General features: G+C 43.0%; 1 protein-coding gene across 1 annotated transcript in view; it reads right to left on the minus strand.

Moving 5' to 3' along the window:
• zfhx3 (zinc finger homeobox 3) overlaps window positions 1-18,924 on the minus strand; it is a 333,992-nt gene that overhangs the window by 159,098 nt on the left and 155,970 nt on the right. The window contains exon 7 of the mRNA XM_034680500.1: window positions 12,930-13,002. The gene's annotated coding sequence lies outside the window, so the exon portion shown is untranslated. The remainder of the gene's footprint in view (window positions 1-12,929; window positions 13,003-18,924) is intronic.

Raw genomic sequence — 18,924 nt, forward strand, 5'->3', positions numbered from 1 at the left:
AAAAATCAATTGGGATTTTTATTTATAACTGAATCTATGGGATATATAAAAAGTAACATTCAGCACAAAGATATCGTCTACCTTGCAATCGACTGTACAAAACTATGATGGTTTACCAAAACTTCAAAATGGAAGAAGTGACCTAAGAAACATATCTTTAGATTACATCCCGGCAAATTCTCCTGAACCCCAACAAACCAAAAATAAATAATCATTAGACTGGGTCAGTGTGTGTGTGTGTGTGTGTGTGTGTGTGTGTGTGTGTGTGTGTGTGTGTGTGTGTGTGTGTGTGTGTGTGTGTGTGTGTGTGTGTGTGTGTGTGTGTGTTTGAGCACATAAAACTCTTTACTCTGTAGAAGTGGAACAGCCGGGGAGGGAGATGTTTAGTCTGTCAGTTTAAAACTATTACCTCAAACTCTGAAAATATGAGCTGAGCCTGTCGTGCATCGACACAGGGAGACAGCACTGTGAAGAACAAACCTTTGAAAAGTCTAAATCAATTTTTGGGGGAGTAACATAACAAACGCTTCACCGCGGTGAAGAAAAGGGGATCTCTCTTTTTTTTAACAGTTTGAAAAGCACATATTCATACAATCTTCATAAAGCAAAACAGCATAAATGCAGTATACATGAAGTCTTTTGAAAAGGGAGATGACAGAGAGGGAGAAAAGGAGAAGACACAGGGATGCTCCTCAGAGAAGCAGACAAAACACACAGGAGGACCACCCCTGCCATAGAAAGCTCTTCATGTTCCTTTCCCTACATGCAGCACACACATTATAGCCACCCACCCCTCACTGAAACCTGCCTGCTTAAGCCTTCCCAGACCGGACTCGACTGGCCGAGCAGTGGACCAGAGGAAGGGAGAGAGGTTCCCATGCCACTGGTGCTGGAACTGGCGCGCCACCCGGAGGTATTTATAGCAGACCAGCACTAAAGGGCCGGGAGAGAGGGCATGCTTGTTTTCCTTTCCATTCCCCAGGCACTTTCACCAGGCCTCACATGTGGGTGTTAAATATATACCCAAATACTGGGAGCAACATTCAGGGGAGGAAGAGAATAAGAGGCAGACGAGTTCTTTGGAAATGAAGTGGGCTGGGGACGGAAGGGGGGTAAAGAGTTAAAGTTGTGTGAAGGAAGAGAAAAGAGGAGGCTGGTTTGAGGAAGGAAGGAAGGGAGGTAGGAAGAAGAAATAAAGAAGGAAAGAAGGAAGGGAGGGAGGGAGGAAGAAAGAAAGACGGAAGGGAGCAAGGGAGGAAGGAAGGAAGGAAGGAAGAAATAAAGAAGGAAGGAAGGGAGGGAGGGAGGGAGGAAGAAAGAAGGAAGGGAGGGAGGGAGGGAGGGAGGAAGAAAGAAAGAAGGAAGGGAGGGAGGGAGGGAGGGAGGGAGGGAGGGAGGGAGGAAGAAAGAAAGAAAGAAAGAAAGAAAGAAAGAAAGAAAGAAAGAAAGAAAGAAAGAAAGAAAGAAGGAAGGGAGGGAGGGAGGAAGAAAGAAAGAAGGAAGGGAGCGAGGGAGGGAGGAAGGAAGGAAGGAAGGAAGGAAGGAAGGAAGGAAGGAAGGAAGGAAGGAAGGAAGGAAGGAAGGAAGGAAGGAATGAAGGAAGGAAGGAAGGAAGGAAGGAAGGAAGGAAGGAAGGAAGGAAGGAAGGAAGGAAGGAAGGAAGGAAGAGGAAGGAAGGAAGGAAGGAAGGAAGGAAGGAAGGGAGAAAGAAAGAAGGAAAGAAGGGAGGGAGGGAGGGAGGAAGAAAGAAAGACGGAAGGGAGCAAGGGAGGAAGGAAGGAAGGAAGGAAGGAAGGAAGAAATAAAGAAGGAAGGGAGGGAGGAAGAAAGAAGGAAGGGAGGGAGGGAGGGAGGAAGAAAGAAAGAAAGAAGGAAGGGAGGGAGGGAGGGAGGGAGAAAGAAAGAAAGAAAGAAAGAAAGAAAGAAAGAAAGAAAGAAAGAAAGAAGACGGTTGTGACATAAAAACAATGAATGAACTTGCTTCATCAAAGACCCCATCCAAGCCTGCATAAGGTCCAGGATCAGGGCTTAGCTAAACCCGGGTCATCTGTAAACTCCTCAGCCGAGAAGCAGGTGAGAGTCCAGACGATACGAGAAGGCGTTCAGCAGGGAGGTTTGAAAAGCAGTCCTGTTGTTTGGGTCTCCTAACATCAAGGATCCCTGGATCCAAGCACCAGCCCTCCCAATCTCCAGCTGCTTCCTCTATATACTCTGTGATGTATGTCTCTCTCCTTCTCTCTCTGCATGGGAATTCCAGAGTGACATTATTACTATGATGAAAACAGACCCTATAAATACTGTGCACTATGATGAATATAACAGCGATTATGGGGGTAGCAATAATTAGATCAGAAGAAAGAAAGAAAGAGAGAAAGAGAGAGAGAGAAAGAGAGAAACAAAGAAAGAAAGACTCATTGAAGTTTGCTCTGTTTTTGTGTTTGGGGATTCCTTTCAACCGTGTGTCTTAATGTATGAAGAATTACACAGGGAAACGTACGTGGTAATCATCTAGGTCTCTAGGAGGGGCCTCCAGAGGCCGCTTCAGTGATCCTCTCTCCTGTCTCAGCTCCCTGCTCCCTCTCACATCTTTGTAAAAGCCACCCTGCTGTCTGCTTTTTTAATGATGCTTCGGCCAACAAACAATTAATAAGCTGCCCCACAGATGCCTGTTAAAAATGAAATAGCAGGAGCGATGGAGTGCTCCCAAATGGGGCCATACAGCCGCTCCTGCTATCTCCTGCTATAGGTTTTTACCCAAGTCAGCACATCTGATCTTTAAGCCCTAAGACTACAGCTTTAACAACAGCCTGACCTGAGCCCCCGTGTCCAAATCCCCTCCGTGCAGCAGCCATCCCACCAGCTGATTGCGTCAGAAAGATTCCACAGCCATGGCCTCTGTTTTTTCATACTTGTGGGAAAATAGCAGTTCATGTTTCCTTGGATGCTTCACACATTCCTCACCCTGTCTTCACATTGCGGGGGCCCCAGAGACTGGGTAGGGCCAAAGCCACTCAAGAGGAGGCGCTTGGCAGATAAGAGGTGTGGCTAAACGAAAAAGGGAAGGCAATTTTTTATTGTTTATTTAGGGCTGAGTTGCTAGGCAATGTGAGCTCAAAAAGGCACTAATTACATTTCCCTGAGTTTGATGAGGATAACAGAGCTTGGACAGAAACTTTCCAGCTCATTTAACCTCTCAGAACACAGCTGGGAATTATAGATAACAGAACATCTGGAAGTCACAAAAATACTTCTCTAGCGTCTAATCCAAGCTAATTCAAAAGTCACCACATCCTGCAATGAATGACATCCCAAAGCTAACTCACTGACAGCTCCAATATTTCAACTTTTGTCGTAAAATGAAGTAGCCATGTCTGAGTGGTATTCTAGTTATGTGGGCAAAAGTTCATGCTTTCCAGATCACCCGGCATCTTTTGCTCAAGTTTCATCATTATACTCAAATGGAGGTTGTGGAAAAGTACCCTAAATCCCTTCGGACCTTGCACAAACTCTCACATTCTTCTGTGCTGTTCAGTACTATTTTGTGCCACATATGTGAACATTCTCCATTATTCTTCAACTTAAATGACACATGTTCCAACATATGAGCAACACCAGAGGTTCAAACTGGTGTAATGCAGGAAACATAAACAGAGCTTACTCCACTTGGACACATTTAAGTTTGGTCTCATCTCAAATTCCTGACCTCAAAATTTCAAGACAAAGGTAGTTAGGTCTTGATTTATGCACGCTTCAGCTCAGGATGAAGGGAGCAGGACACAGTAGCAAAGCAATTAATTTTGATGCTGAAAACATTATTAATGGTAATGTTTTAAACATCAAAGCGCCGGCTGACAGAGACACAGCATCTCCACTCTGACAAGATGGAACAGATGAGCTCACTTGAGTCAGTCAAGGTGAGGCACGGGGGAAAATGTAATCTGTCTTTCTGGTGATTTTCACTGCGATTTCCTCGAGAAGCTGCGGTTACGAGGAGGTTAAACACATGTAAATACTAAATTCTGCAGTATTGTAGGCCTATATATGACAGGTAGATATCTGTCTTCATGACACAAATGCACCATGATTCAGATATTTAAAATATGCTATGCATATCATCAGGGTGGAACGATCAGAAAAAAGCCAGCAGTTGCTCTTTATAGATGTTCGAGTCTAAACATTCAGAACCATCCTGGACACAAGAAGCAAGGGACAACGGAGGACACAGCATCAGTTGGAATGCATTAAATCTGAGGTTCATAATGAGTGAGTGGGCCAGTGCAGAACCCCCTCCCCTATCTGTGTGGACTTCTCACTGTAGCTTTGGGCAAAGGGATAAAGCTTCTCTCACTCCCACATATTCATTTACCCCCCACCATCACACCAATTGAACCAGGGAGTCTGGTGGGGGGGGCACATTGATATTCACTACACGTCTCCATCCCCCAGCCACAACCATCCCCACTGGAAACATTATTTCATTACATATATTATGCATTCAGCATAAGGGAGTTGGTGAATGTGCAGTGTGCAGTAGATTTGCGAGTGCATGTGTGTATGTGTGTATGTGTGTGTGTGTGTGTGTGTGTGTGTGCGTGTGTGTGGGCAGTCTCAGATGCTCCCTCATATGTATACATGGCTGTGACAAGCTTGTTGTAAAAAGAGTTTTAAAGAGGGTGTAAAAATATAAAACGCCCCAGGGGTCCAGCGTTAATGGTACTTAGTTTACTTTGTAAGAGGGAAGACAAAATATTTATTTCGTTCTGTTTTGTGTCAACATTGAAAAAAGGATCTGCTTTTTTTTTTTTTACATTGTAGAGGGACAAAGTTTCCCGCAGAGCTTGCATGAATTTTCTCAGTTGTAGTTCTCAGTTCGTGGTAGTTGCGACCACATGTGAATGATTTTTGCGCCTCATGCAGAGCAGAAGATAAAGAGATAAACAGTGAGGAAAAAAAGAAAGAGATGGAAAAACAAACAGATCTTTCATATGACCCGCTGCTCTTTGGGCCTTGATCCAGATGTCACCAGAACAGTAAGTAATTGTTGAGTTCTTGGATTTAAAGCCCTCTTAAAAAGCCGCCTTTAAGCAGCTCAACACAAACCACTGTTGTCTGATTCGAACTGGAATCAATTTGGAAAAGAAACCATTTCACCTCTGATTAAGCACTGCTCTGTCTCTGCTGTGGCACGCTGACCTTTCCAGAAGTCTGTCTTTTGCTGTGAGGAGAGGCCAGCCAGATGATACGCTGGGCTAATTAGACTGATTGACGTCAGAAGGCAAGGCCCAAGAGTGGCTTCTATTTGAACCCTCCGCCATTAGTCAGGACTCACAAGTCGGTCTCTGTGAGGGGCCTTAAGATTCCCATAACTCGGATTCAAAGCCAGATTTTATTTTTAAACATTGAACCCTTAGCTTTCACTTGAGATATTTTCTATCATGCGTTTCCTTTTTCGTTTTCTGATCTTCATTCAGCAATCTTTTTTTTCTCTCTGGCCTCTTGGGCAATCAAAATTCTGACACCTTCCTTATGCCTTATAGCAGAGAGCACTAGGAGTGAACCTGCTTGCATTGAGCATTTTATTCCAGAGTATTTCATTCACACACAAAACTTTTAAAAAGTCTCACCATGGGTCACACCACTGAAACACATCATTCGCTATTTTGCCAAATTCCAATCATCTCGTCGTCTTTAAAACAACGGCATCTACAGCGATGCTTCTCCACCTTCAGTCTTTGTATTTGCTCATGAATTCCTCCATCTCTAACCCCTTTGTTATACGACAGCCTCAGTTCTGTGTGTAACGAATAAAAATGGTGGTCCTTGGAGCCATAAGACGTTGCAATCCCGGAATGCTTTGAGAAGAGAGTTCAGAGGGAAGGAGTCAGCAGAGATCAGCCCTCGGTCCAGACTCCGAGTATTTTGCCTTCTACACCCTGAGAAGTGTTGCCCAAAGAGAGGCCTGGTAGAGAGAAACCTCACCTCCAGTTCAAGCGGATTCCTCTGCCCTTTTATTTGCTCTCGTTTGGCTGCAGGGGGAACGTGCTCCACTCTGACCTGGGGGCACTCATCCAATCAGCTCGCTATCTGCTGCAAGGGCCTCCATAATAGTGACATTTTTCCACCTCGTCAATAAAGTGGTGAAAGCCACCCTCCGCCCGCTACTTGACCATTTAACTTCTTCCTGAAAAGGCCCTTTCTTTCTGTCTGTCTCTGTGTCTGGCTGAAATCAATAAAAGCAGAGCAAGGAAAGAGGCCAATAGCGGCTGCATTAACTGCATCTGTTGTACAAAGAGGATGGCTGGCAGAGAAAAGGATACAGGAGAGCTTGCAGCCTGACTCTTCCCATTCATACAACATTGGGAGCATCCTGCGACTAGTTTAAGCTCTAGATTGTTGTCTAGTGGAGACAAAGGGGATTCTGACTATGCTGAATAAAAATGAGCCGGTGCACCGATACATTTTGCACTCTGGCATGGATTAAAACCTCAAAAACTTCCCTATAAGCACAAAGACGGAGAGATGACAATCATATGCAACAAAAGAGACACACAGGCTCTTCTGTACATTAACAGATGGAAACTCCCCAGTGTCGAACAATCAGTGCTTGCCAAGACTCGTTTAGCAGTTGCATTCACACGTCACCACAGGTCTGCAGTGATTGACATAATGGCATCAGAGTGAGAACAAAATGTCTTCCAATGAAAAAGAGCAGGAGGGGGAAAATAAAAGAGAGATGGGTTACGTCTATGCCCATGCTGAAACGAGTACCATGCTTTGTTTGGTTATGCTGCCTGAGATGAAATTGATTACTGTGAGAAGCATGCACCGATGAGGCGCTGCATTCAGATGAAATAAATAACACACTCTTAGAGATCTTAAAGTACGAGGAGGAAAAAATAGAAAGTGGAAAACAGGAAAAGGGAAGTAGAGAGAAACAAAGGCTGAAAGAAAATGTACAAGATGAAAAAAAAAAAGATAAAAAAAGAAAGAGGGACATGGCTAGAGTTGGGTACTGGATGTCATGTCTTCTGTCAAGTGCTACTGTACAGAGAGACAGTCTGTGAGACATCTGGAGCCACACAGCACTCCCCAACCACAGACAACATGATGAGGGATTAAACTTCATTACAACATGTTATGGTAATGAATGGGCTGTGGCCACTTCTGAATGTGTTAGAGTAATTACCCCTCTACAGCGTATGTGTGAGTGACACTTCCTACACGTGTCTGCTCGCCCATGTGTCTGTCCCTGTTTACACGAGTGCTTATCATATTCCTTGGATGCAATGGTTGTTTACTGAGCCGGATCAGACCTCAGAAGATCCAGACGCGAGAAGTCCTGCATCTAATTAAAGGGATGCAACACTTAAACAGCTACTGTCATAAATAGTTTACCACTGTTCTCGAATAGAAGATGGGTCAGACTCGGTGGTGTGGGCTGACGTCTGGGCATCTGGGTTGAGGGTATGGTGCCAGAAGAGGGGGGGGGGGGGGGGGGGACAGATGAAGCCACACAGAGGTTGACTCTGGGTCACAGAGGCTGCATGGGCCTTATGGCTGACAGATGTTTGTCTGGTTCAACAAGAGTTGTGATTCTGGAAAAAGTTACACCACACTTCTCTCCACATTGCAATTATCCTCTCTGTGTAAAGACACATCTCATAAATCATCACTCAGCAAAACATAAGCCAAAGCTCCTCCCTGGATTACAAAGCCTTTGATAAACAATGCCACTTGAATCTGCGAGCTTGTTGTAGAGCATTAAAGTGTTCTAGTATTTGTGTGAGCTGGCCTGATGGTAGCATTCCCAAGTGGAGTAAGAGTGTGTTTTTGCTGTGAAGGGAGCCGTGCAGCCTGCTGTGGTTGGTGTGCTGCTGCTAATGTTGCTAATGATTCCCACAAAGAGAAACTAAAACTGGAGCCAGGGGGGAAGTCTTGTCCCCAGACTGCTCCCTGTTCCCTCATGACAGCACAACAGGGACATGCCTTAGGTAGCTGTTCTTTTATAATTCCTGTGCACATTGTCGACATATGCTTTCCTTTATTTGCTAATACTTGGTTCCGTGGTGTTCATGAGGGTTCAAGAGGGTTCATGAGGGTTCATGGGGGTGAAATGGGCCAGGTTTCTGAGGTGGGCATGTAGAGAGGGAAGCACCGAGGCAGCATTAGCGAGAAAAAATGTTTTCTCGTTAAGATAGGGGAGTGAGGGGAGATGAAACGACAGCGGATCATTAGACTGGGATTGCCCGCAGCTTGCTAATTTATGCAAATTAATGTCTTGGCCAATGCAAGAGGAGGGGGAGCGGGTACCACCGCTTGGGAGGCAGTCAACATCGAGCAGCGAAAAGGTTAAACAGCCACACTCTGCTTTGTTGGTCTGGAAAGAATCGCAGCGTAAGCCAGGGAGGGCTGTGGTGTACCAAGCAACAATGATCAAGAAACGCAGACTATGCCAGCCCTCTTCCTGGCAAGGCGGGTAGACGGGCAGCCAATCAGGTCGTGCTGGCTCTTTCGCAGGCGAATGGCATGGCATGCTGGCCCTCTCGTCGCCCCGCCTCCCCTCCCCACTGCACTGCAGCTGCCCAGAATGATTTTATAAACATTTTGCCAGTGGATCAATACCTGTATTGATCAACCATTGTGAGAGTGATCCGTCTAAAACCCCGAGCAGCCTAGAGCTCAGAGATGGGTGGAGCGAAAGAGAGAGGGCTGCAGAGAGGATGGAGAAAGAGAGAGAGTCCGCAGCCACGGTGAAAGGGAGAAGAGGTACAAGGGAAGAGAAGCGAATCTGAGAGAGAAGCAGCCGCCGAGCTGAAGGCAGGTGGGGAGGCAGGTTTTCGGACAGCGCTGCCAGGCCGCTGGGACTGGGGAGAAGCTCATGGTAATTGCTTTCTCATTAAGGGAGGGAGGGTGAAAGCGACTAATGACTACGGCTTTAAGCATGCGGGTAATTGACCGATGGAGAAACCGTGCGAAGAAATGTACATGTGGGCAACAAAGGGGGTGATTCCCACATCTGAGGTTACTAATACCTGCACTAGTTTGGCCTACGATGTTGCACTGTCAGGTAGGGTACATTGTTGCATGAGCGTAAGTTTGTTTGATTGCATGAGGATTAAAGGGTTTGAGTGTACGGGAGGTGGGGTGAATGATTATTCAGGTATCGTGCATGGGAAAAAAAACAATTATGCTCCTCGTTTTGCTTCTCATGGTGTTGTAATTTTTTCCTGTTTTGTCTAGAAAAAGTCCAACTGAAGAGCAGCAGCTGCAGAGTGGAGGAGTCGCAGTTTGCATTGGTGACAACATGGGACAGACAAGGCCTAGCTACAAATGCTAGGTCATGAGCTCAGCTACGACAGTGAAATCAATTCCTGGAAATTCCTGAGAAACTCAAAAGACCAAAAGGAATAAGTCTACATCCTGGATACAAAGATTCATGGAGGGAGTAAAAGGAACATTTCTCATCAATGGCTGCAAGATATGAAGTGAAAACGTTTCTGAATAACCCACGACTGGCTGTGAACCTGTTGTGGAACAAGCTGGCTTTGGGATGTTGTTGACATATTGATGATTCATTGGATTGGATTACATTTTCACCATATTTTGAATTTTGTTGATTCTTTTTCTGAACAGAGAACTGACTGGACTACTCAAGAAACACAATGAATGTTCAATTCAAGGCCCCAAGCTGTGCTGCTCTGGAGGAGGAGTCAAAAGGCTCTTGGGATCATCCCCCAATGCAAAGGGGAAATCAAGTTTCCATTGATTGATTTTAATGTGATTTCCTTCTGCATAATGGTGGATTTGGGGAAAGATTTATTCCTTGGAACTGTGGATGATGACCCCAACGCCCATAAACCTACTGTGCAGAGAGAAAAGGGCCGAAACTCTTATCTCCCCTCCTTTGTGAACATGCAGTTTGTGAATGAACATTGTACACTCTGAGGATGAGAAGAACTCTTCCACAGTTTTGCTCAATAAACTGTGAAACAAATTAAGTATGATTGTGGGGTGAATAATGCAAATCAGTCAAGGTTTAGAACAGTGAAACTGTTTTTGCGTTACATAGTTGTTTTCATTAGTTTGTGAATGTAGTCAAAAGACATAAGAAAGTTGAATGTTGTGCTCTTTTTAGGGAAGCACCAACCAAACTTTTTAAGTCTAGATACGATATATGGGCTTTGATATCAGCGGATACTGATACTGATCCAATTCAATGTGAGGATGAGACTGGGAATCATGTTTTGGCAACTTCAGACATTTCTAACTTTGTAAAGTAAATAAAATATATAAATACATGTAGTTACACAGACTGTGTTGTTATGTATTCATAAAATATATAATTTGCACCTGCAGCTTGATTAGTAAATCTTAAAAATCTATAGCAATTACTATTCAATTCTAAACCTCTAAATGCAGCAGTGGATTAGTCAGGGATTCAATTTATATTATAAAGAAATGCAGAAAATGAAAGCAGACAATACAAACATCAAATTACAGTTATGTAACAGAATAGTGCACAAACTAACATGCACTGTATTCAATGTGATATTTCACTGGTCAAGTATTTCCTTTATGGCGGTCTGTATCAAGTCATTGCTGTGTGATCTGTGGAAGTAATTAGCTTGTAGCACTGAGTTGGTTGGCATGTATTTTGTGTCTTAAGGAGTCAGATATCCAGATTTGTGAGGTGAAGTTCATCGCTGTGACATCTTTTCACTTTGTAAAAATAAGTACATGATGGTAAACTGTATCTGGGTTCAAAGAGTTCAACCAGATCGTAGAGTCCTCGTTTTCAAAGAGTCGCAGGCATTTCTCATCCCGAACAATTAATCGAAGAACTTTCTGTTATTTTTCAAATGCTCTTCAATCCATCACTTCTCACATCTTTACAACAGCTACTGCATTGATTGCTTAATTTCAGCTTCCATTTGTTTTTGGTTAAACTTGCATTGTTTGTTATGATGAGTCTTGAGTTGCCTGATTCATTTAGTTGTGCAATATTTTGCTAAGCTACTGCCATCTCTCAAAACATGAGCTTTGCACATATTGCAAGTTACCCTCTGAGTTTTTGGCAACACAAGCGTGAAGTATCTCCAAACTGTTGAGCCTCTGTAGTTAGCTCCCTCCATGCTAGATGAGTAGCATGTGTCTGCAGACCCAGAGGCTGCTGATTTAGGACTTTGTTTCTGGGACCACACTTTTAAGATCCTGCAACAGTTGCAATTGCCTGTTTTGCTTTTTTCTTCTTGAGCTTTAAGCAAGTACACACAGCTAACGTTACAACAGGGCTGCTGACCGGTCTCACTTTCATGCTCCAGCTACTGTCTATATGACACGTTCTGCAGCAGCCTGCCTCTGCTGGAAAGAGCCAGCCACTTTACTGCACGTCGCACAAAGTAGTTGAGGCTAGAGGATCAGAGTGGTCATAGTTCTTTTCAGTTCTGTTAACACTTTCCTATGCAAAGATACAAACGGTGTCATGATTCTACTAAGCGTCAGGATATAGCACTTGTACATCTCTCAAGCTACTAATACTAGAAATACATAGCTCAGGTAATAGTAAACAACAGGACAGATTGAGGGCATTTAAGTAAAGAAAAGAAGATACTCATCACAGTACAAGCTGTGTTGAATCAATGTTGTTCCATGTGGACAATATGCAGATTATGAATTCAGTTTAGCAACATCAGATATCCTCATCAACACTGATGAGACTAAACTTCATTGAGTGGCGCAAAAGGCATTTTTGAAGCCTGATCATGTGAGTTATGGAAGAGAAACAATGTAAAACAAAGGAGTCAATAGTCTGATATCTGACCCAGACACCAAGAAAAACAAATGTCTGAACAGAAAATGTTTAGATGTACCCTACCTGTTATAATACTCTGTGATCTACATCAGTTTTTGCCATAAGTCAAACAGTCTTGCAATACTCAAGTAAATGTTTTATACAAACAAACCAAATAGAAGGTGTGGCTTCCAATCATAGTGTTTCTTCTCAGTATGTTGATAATGACTTTAGTGAGATATCTGTGCTGATTTGTCCTAATATATAAATGTAAGGATACAGAAAGATAGATAAATACATCTAAAGAAATATGGATAAAACAGAAAGATGAACAGAAGAAGGCTGTTGCTGAACTTTCATTGGTTTTAGAGCTATCGTTCCTTATTGGTATCAATATCAATTTAATTTCAGTGGGATTAACACTGAAGTGTTTAATCTTTAGTATAATCACCTAACACTGATTTAATTCATGCGCTATCAAAGCAGCTCTGAGACAGTGAATCATTTCCTTGTTTCCTTTCATCCTTTTTGTTTGACTCCGACTCTTAAAAAACAAACCCTTGGATGAGTGCCAAAGCATAAATTAGGATCTTCATTAGACACATCAAATCTAAATTACTTTTCAATTAACAGGCCAGTCAACCTGAACTAATCAACCAATTAGTCTTTGTGTGTTCACAGAAAAGCTAACAAAAGCACACAAGTCCCCTGGGAAAGCAGTAAAACAGTGCCAAGACTGACAGTGCAAATGAGAAGCTACTGGTTTAAAGAGAGAGGGAGGATGAGAGAGTGGCGGGGAAGCATGTGAAAGACTGAGCTCACAGAACTGTTCACCCTTCTCACTTTGGGGGATATTAAACTTCAACTTATGAGAAACAATTCATTATGAGAACTGTATTTAAGCAGGTAACGCACTGCTTATTCATAGTTAGAATGATTTGGAGGATATCTAAGTGATACAAATTTATACCAAACAGACAAGATGCTTTAAGCAGGATAGAATTTCACTTTGACCAACTCCTACTAAAGACTGTTTGGGAACATGTTACATCATGTTTGTAAAAGCTACTGTGTGGCAGAGTGGAACACTGTGTGATTCATTGTGGTGGGGCTGCTGGGACAGTGGTGTGGCACATACCTTGAGGCCACAGGAGATGTGAAAGGCAGCACAAGCTGTTCAAACGACTTCTTGACACACTGAAGAATGCAACCTGTGAGGGGAAACAAACACATGATGTGGAGAAAATTATCATATGTACATACTGGACAGAGCAAAGCTGGACTGGTTGCAGACTTTAAAGGGCTCATACTGACACAGATGATGTGGGAGTTTGAATAATTCGCTTGTTCTGCTTTAAAGCATAAAAGTAGATTTTTAAAAAACCCATTACATTACTACCCCCACATCTAAAGGTCTGATGGTCTGAGATCTGCTGGTTCTTCGTTACAGGCCAAAGGGGGCTGCAGAGAGGAGAACACCATTATTGTACCAGTAAATGTCAGAACAACCCCGTCTAATTGTGCCATTACTAATTCATGTTTATTAATGCAGTGATGTATTATGGCTCCGCACACAGACTGAGCTTGTCTCTGCCTGTCATGTACGGCTCATTTTGTGCTAGAGGGGGGAGGGGGGTAAGGGAGTGTGTTTGGTTCTGGTTGGTGTGTGTGGTGTGTGTGGGGCATATGGTGCATGTAGTGACAGTGCCAAGTGGTGTGTGACTTTAACATGAAGGCAGAGGGGAGTTGACTGATGGTGCTGGTGTCTTCTCGCTGGCCTGATGCCAGGGCCCCCCTGGTCCCCAATGCCCCAGCCCTCTCACTACCCAAGAGCCTCTGGGCAAGTACCACAGTTATTGTTTTCCCTGCCAAGCAATTAGCGGCACTTAAGGTTTATTTAGTCATGCTCTAATGTGTGCTAATTAGCTTGGGGCCCAAACAAGCCCCCTCATCCCATCACCTTGTCGCTCAGATCAGTGCCGAGCATCAGCAGGAGACAGTGAGGGAATGTGAGGGAGCAAAAGGGAGGTGCAGAGGGTGGGATCGTAGTGGAGGAAGGGGAGGGAAGTGGGAGCAGAGCGAGAAGGATTACATGAGCACCAGCCCAGCTCTGTGGATCAGCACTTTTTAAGAGATCTTCAGGGGCCTGTTGGCTGAACGCAGAGCAGGAGGAAAGGGCAAATACAGCCCAGTTACACTTTTATAGAATGCTTTGTGGAAAAACACCCCTGACACACACCTCGGCCTGGCAGCTCAGTTTGTCATATGGCCCAGGGGGCTCCGCTGGCCTATCACGTGACCAGCGTAATGACCTTAAAGGGCAGCCTTCTCAACAAGCTGAGGCCACTCCCACTGGCTGGACTGCTCTTTGGGAAATGCAGTTTGGGTCACTGCATAATGTGTGATGCATTCGGCCCTCAGGCTGGACTAAAAAAAATAAGAAGGCAAACTAGGCCAAAGAGATTATGTAAAAGCTGCCATGTAAGGTAAAACAAAACAGAAAAAACGCCATGAAAACTCGAGTTTCTCCTCTGTTACTGGTCCATAATGCTTACAGTAAAATACATAAAGAAAACCAGATATGAATGTTCAATTTGTTGTAGGCGTAGAGGGCAAATCTATTAAGAGACAGAGTTTGTGTGATTAAAGTTTCATTGATTTATTATTTGTTGGTGTAATTTGTTTCAGCAATGTGCAGGGCTTTAGTTATGTGATTATATGCATCCTCTAGGCTATGTGGTAGATGTCACATGTGTCAGCTATAGTTTAGTCCTCAATTCATTCACAGAACTGCAAATGGTGATTTTCTAACCATTGTGGTCAAAACATGAATTAAATATTGCTTTCAATAAAAAACAGAGCCTACCACAGAACATAGGAAAACAGAGTCAGCATAGGTTAATCACGTACAGAAAAAAGAACAAGCGCACTGTATGAATAGAGATCTATGGAGGCTGGAGAACGGAGAGGAATCAATGCATGTTGTGTTATAACTTTCTACTTGAACAATTATATGTTCTTATTTAACACACTGCAGAGTGCAGAGAGGTGGCTAATTTAATATATGTGAGCAGTTGAAGGTCAAAGGCAGGTTCAACGGCATATGTGCATCTTATACATATGCAAAAACAAAACCCATCAATCTTTGGTGGTTGGAGGGGGTGAGGGGACATTTGAATCACTTGATATTGAAAACAGCATGTGGAAACTTTACGGCGCACAGCTTTGATCATAAAAAAACTGGAAAAAATGCTGATGTAAGACATCAGAGCAGCCATTTTTGTGTTTAGTGTTTGACTGGGAAATGTACTCTAATCATCGCAGAACTAGGCCTCCTCATGGAGCTATCACCCAAAATTGCTCTGCATTCTGGAAGGGTGGTGTTATAAATGAAATATCACTTTCAGTTTTATCTCCAGGGGCAGCGTGATGCTCTGAACCAATCAGAGCCCCCACAAGCCAACCCTTGACCTTTTTCATCTCAATATGACTACCATTATCTAGCAGAAAATTAGAAGCGTCTCACTATTGTTTGGTAGCGACGAGGGGTGGAGGTTATTTAAAGATAAATGCTCCAGTGTTCACGACCCATGCGGCAATCATGCATCATCAAAGCAGAGCAGAAGAGGAACATGTCTGCTACAGCTGTGTAGCTGCATGAGTGCACATGTGCACGTGTGAGGATATGTGGAGATGGATTTATGTTGATTGTTTGGTGGTGTTGTATCACTCTGCGGCTGCCCAGTAAACCTGTCTGTCGTGGTTAGAAAGCAGGTTTCACTGAATGCTTTCACCGAACGCTTATGATGCGAGTACTAAAACGAACAGCTTTAATGCACAAATTACAACAAATGTATTAAAGAAACCAGATCATTATACATGCCCTGAATTCTGCAGTATGCATAGCCAGTGGGGTCATTACTGGGTGTCTTATAAACATGAATAGGGAGTGGATAATATGCTGCTGTTAACAAAGCCATTAAATGCTACATGTGAATAGATCTGATGAAGGCCTGAAATGACAAACACATGATGCTGTAGCTGAGCAGCCATCTCCCACAGAGGGAGGCACACATTGAACATGCACCTGCAGTTTTACATTTGTATACAGGCTAAATGTTTCTGTCCAGGAAATTATTGGATCTCTTTCAAGTGTCTAAGCTCAGTATAAGCTACAGTTTTACAGATAATATCTTTAAAAGCTCAGATGAGAGAAGCTTAAATATTTTCTTTTACTCTTGCTTCAAATGTAAGAATCAATTTCTTATTCTGAAAACAATATGTATAATTAACTCTTCTATTGAGATAAATACTGTGTATTTAATGACTAAATTAAATGAACAGAGTAATCCTGAGCTATCATCTCACTATGATATTCATCTCTAGGAACGTTAACTTTTAAGGTGGTCCAGTTTTGAAATCGTAAGGAGTTTAAGGTGTTTTTGATGCTCAATATACTGTCAAAAAAGTTGAGTTTTATGTGAAGAAGTAAGAACTTAATGCTCCTATTAACTGGCCCAAAAACAAGCGTTTAGTTGCAACATGTTTTGGATTTCCTCAGTTTGATAGACTTGCAGGCTTCCATGAATTTCCCCTTTGTGGGACGAATAAAGGAGTATCTTAGCATCTCCACAAGTCCACAAGGAGATATTCTAACACATTTGTTTTCTTTTATTGAAATTTGAAAAGTCAAAGGCCTACACTCAGCTTTACTCAGGTACTGCCTATACAGGTGCTTTTAGTTCTAGAGCTTTAAAGAGTAATGAGAGTTTAATTTGGTACAATAAATAAATATTTTGGTAAATGCATTTTATACCCTGTCCATGTTTGTGATTCAAATTAATCTTAAAAAGTAGAACCAAAGCCACAGTTAATCATTCCAGCACTTGGTTACTCATAGTAGAAGTTATAAACCAAAAGTTAACACAAATGTTCAGGAAAGAAAAAAATGAACATTGAACTGAGGTGTATATTAGAAAAAAACTGTGACTGTGGTTTTTAAGTATAAAACTCACTCATTCTACGCATCTTTCATTTAGATAAACTGCACTTCCCTGTTGTGACTGCTATTACTGTCATAAAGCCGGCCTTAAAAAATAGCTTTCACAAAAACAATCTGCTTTAGTAATATTTAGCTCAGGTTCTTTCAGGTTTGACTCTGAAATCATAAAAATAGAGCCTTAGACTTTTTTTTTTTCTAAGAGCAATATCATGTGGAAACAAAACAAATGGCATCGATTTCTAAAGTTCTTTCATATTTTTGTTGTTTTAGCAACCCTCACAATGGTAAAACACATCATAAGTAGTGTTTTAAATGTGCACAGTAAGGGGTAAGAATAAAACTGACCATGAATTTGCAGCAGCTCCGCTGAGGGGATTTGCAAATGCTCTTCTGAATGTCATAAAACAGCAGGAAATCTGTACTTCTATCCAACATATGTCAATAGCTTCCAAAATAAATGAATATTTTAATATTTTTGCTCTTTTTTCATCCACAACATTAGTTATTATCTATTATGATGCATGCAGAATGTTAGGAGGGTCACAGGATAGTCCTGCTTTAAATGTTATATTTCCATGATTGGTTCATTCTCTCCATTTCCTGTTCATTGTGTGCAAGCAAACTCCATTGTCTGTGGGTGGATTCTGCTCGGCCCTCAGAGGGGCCATCCCCAGGGAGCACTGCATCTTTTATTAATCAGGGGCGCTGCGCCACAGCCCCGCTTATCTAATTTAGCAGCCCGCCGCAGATACAACTATGTTGGGCTTGGTGTGGAGAGAAGGGACAGGGTTGTGGGGGTGCATTTTGGTGTAGACAGAATGGGGGTTGGGGTGCTCCCCTCATTTTTTTCCATATTGTGGGTGATGCAGGGAGGGCTTTGAGGGGAGCGGGGGGGGACATAGGGGAGGTAGCGACTTATCAGACACCTCTTCACCAAGTTTTAGGACTGAATCACAATACAGCAAATTACCTTCTGCTGACAAGAAAAAATGAGCGTGGCCCCCATATGAAAAAAATAGGATTGTCAGGAAGAGGTGACACATTGATTGCTTAGTATGCGCATCCAGAAGGCTGGGGTTCAGAGGCGTCCTCCCTATATATATGTAGAAGAGGTGCAGCAGTGCACAGCACAGCCATGAGGGGGGAAGGAGAAATTGAAATGCCATGTTAGATTGGAGCCCCTTCCTCAAAGCAATCTCTCTGGTCTAGTCCAGTGGAGATCGCCATATAAGACCGCCATATAATAGCACAGCCATGTGTTTTATGGCAAACATCTTTGTGTAGCCAACAGCACTGAAGAAAAGAAAATTCAGCATTTACAGGCATTACAATGTGCTGGAATATACTGGAGTACAAGGCATGTGCACTGTACCCATTTAAACACAGAAAACACAAACAAATTACACGACTATAACCTGGCCTCATGGTGTTTTATAGCCCTTTTCTGCTTGTCCCTCCTCCCTCTTCTCTCTCATCTGTGTCATAGCTCAGATGAATCAGTGTCACCAGTGTTGAGAGCACTTACTGTCAACCCCTGCGCCCCGGGCTACGCCACTGATGGACACAAACTATAAAATATCAGCCCCCTGGGGAGACATCGCTCAAGCACTGCCCCACAACCCCGAGGGGGTGTGATCTGGTCAGTGTGTATATGTTTGTATGAGTGTGCTGAAAGAGCAATAAGGCAATGTGTTTGTCTGTGTATCAGATGTGATCCTGTATGTATGGTTGAGTTTGTAGGTCAGTTTTTATACTATTTGCATGAGAGCAAGAGAAAGTTAGAGGGAAGCTCAGAATATGGAAGACTGTATTTCCCAGGTTTGTGCAGAAACAACTTCTTGTTTTTCATTATTTTCACTATTAAAACAGCTCTTAAAGAAGTAGAGGAAAATATGATAAATACACTTCTGAGCTTCCTGAACTGTGCATCATCTCAGCCCTGCTGACAAAAACTACAAGCGTGCAACTGTATGGGAAAACCGCAAATGAATCAATCAATAAAATCAATGGCTCTGTCTGAGGACATGTCCCGCATCAGCTGATAAGTGGTAAAACCTCCCCCTCCGGTTCATGTCAGGCACAGGGAGGGGAAGAAGAGGGGAAGAAGAGTGTGCACTGGCAGCTTTTCAGC

This window comes from Notolabrus celidotus, chromosome 3 (assembly GCF_009762535.1).
Source record: "Notolabrus celidotus isolate fNotCel1 chromosome 3, fNotCel1.pri, whole genome shotgun sequence".
NCBI classification, from domain to species: Eukaryota; Metazoa; Chordata; class Actinopteri; order Labriformes; family Labridae; genus Notolabrus; species Notolabrus celidotus.